Raw genomic sequence first — 2,331 nt, 5'->3', positions numbered from 1 at the left:
GGCGGGTGTTGAACAATGAGAACACATGGACACAGGGAGGGGAGCACTACACATTGGGGTCTGTTGGGGGGAAATAGGGGAGGGACAGCGGGGGGTGGGGAGTTGGGGAGAGATAGCATGGGGAAAAATGCCAGATATAGGTGAAGGGGAGGAAGGCAGCAAATCACAATGCCACATGTGTACCTATGCAACAATCTTGCATGTTCTTCACATGTACCCTAAAACCTAAAATGCAATAAAAAAAAGTCCAAAAAGTGGGTATATGCTTAGTTCACTTTTTAGTTCCTAATTCTGCACATAGTATATGCCTCATAAATACTATTGGCTAATTAAAGCAAATAAGAGGTTTAATATAAATCAGTCCATCAAACCACTTCTTAACTACTTTTTATTAAAACATGAGGGGTAAAGCTGACTCAGAGAAAAGGGAGAAAACACAAACTCATTCTACTACTCGGGAGGCTGAGGCAGGAGAATAGCTTGAACCCGGAGGGCAGAGGTTACAGTGAGCCAAGACTGTGCAGCTACACTCCAGCCTGGGGATAGAGCAAGACTCCATCTCAAAACAAAAACAAACAAACAAAAAAACCACTTATTCTAGCTGGGATCCCAACATCAGGCTAAGACTTAACCTTGGCTAGAGAGCCTAAGAGCCCAAAGCCCCTAAAGAAAGAAAGAATGAGGCAGTGAGTCACACCTGTAATCCCAGCACTTTGGGAGGCCAAGGTGGGTAGATCACCAGGTCAAAAAATCAAGATCATCCTGGCCAACATAGAGAAACCCGGTTTCTACTAAAAATACAAAAATTAGCTGAGCGTGGTAGCAAACGCCTGTAATCCCAGCTACTTGGGAGGCTCAGGCAGGAGAATCATTTGAACCCTGGATGTGGAGGTTGCAGTAAGCTGAGATTGCACCACTGTACTCCAGCCTGGCAGCAGAGCGAGACTCTCTCTCAAAAAAAAAGAAAAGAAAAGAAAAAGAATGAGGCTTTGCCATCTCTTCCTTTATTCTTGTTGTTGCCGAGGCTGGCATGTAGTGGTGCAATCATAGCTCACTGCAGCCTTGAAATCCTGGACTCAGGCAATCCTCCTGCCTCGGCCTCCCAATTAGCTGAGATGACAGGGGCATGCCACCAAGCCTGGCTAATTTTTTTTTTCAGTTTTTGTAGAGGTGGAATCTTCCTATGTTGCCCACGCTGGGCTCAAACTTCCAGGCTCAAGTGGTCCTCTTGCCTCAGCCCCTCGAAGTGCTTGGATTATAGGCATGAGCCACTGTGCCAGGACTGCCTCTCCTGAAATGACACGGACCCTTGTGGAGTCCCCAGTCAAACTAAAAAATTAGGAAACAAAAGCACTAGGAGGAACAGACTGAGCCCATTAAAACTGAGTAAGAGACTTTGAATGACTAGAAAGAACAGTGTTTCCCCAAACTTGTCTCATCGTATGAATCACTCAGGCATTCATGAAACATTCTGATTCAATACTCCTGAGATGGGGTATGGGAATTTGCATGTTTAATAAGCACCTGGAATGATTCTTATGAAAGGCAAATTTGGGAAAGAATGAATCGGAGTGTTCCGTTAGCAAGGAGGGGCTGACCTAGCTGCCTGGGGCCTTGCCTCTTTCAACAATCTCCATGCAGTGCCCATTTGTCTCTTACTTCCACCTCTGCTGCCAAAAGCCTTGGATGATCCCAAGCTCTGGCAGCCCCATCCCCTGGCTGCTTCCCTACAGCTGAGCATTGACAATGAGATGTAGTCCTAATTTAGAACAAAAGAACCAGGTATTCTTTGGCCAGATATTAATTAGGAAATGACTACAGATAGCTGGTGACATTATATTCTACCTTTAGATCCCACTAGGTCATTTAATGGAAATAAGCTGGGCATTTTATATCTACCAAATCTGAGGTCAGTGTTTACAGAGGAAGACACCAGACACCAACTATAATTGTCAGAGCTGAAATTTCACCTTGGGGCCCTCCTGATACAAGCTCGCGGAATAGAGCCTGGGAGGTTCATTCACGTTCAGGCTGCTCCAGCAGGCCCCCCTGCCTACTGTACCATCACCACTCCCTGCCTACAACTCCTCCAGGTCAGAAAGGCTTATGGTAAAACAGGCTGGTGAATGCCATTTCGCTAGAGATTCAGATGTTTTGATTAAGCAACTGCTTATTTCTGATAGGTCAAGCTGGACCTATAATTACTTTAGCCAGTTGGGCTTTGTTTTAATTAAAACAATTTCTGGTAGGCATGGTGGCTCATGCCAAGGTGGGAAGATCACCTGAGGTCAGGAGTTCGAGACCAGCCTGGTCAACATGGCAAAACCCCAT

The sequence above is a fragment of the Cebus imitator genome, unplaced genomic scaffold (assembly GCF_001604975.1).
Source record: "Cebus imitator isolate Cc_AM_T3 unplaced genomic scaffold, Cebus_imitator-1.0 Scaffold295, whole genome shotgun sequence".
NCBI classification, from domain to species: domain Eukaryota; kingdom Metazoa; phylum Chordata; class Mammalia; order Primates; family Cebidae; genus Cebus; species Cebus imitator.
The sequence above is the reverse complement of the archived record's forward strand: the minus strand, read 5'-3'. Positions refer to the sequence as shown.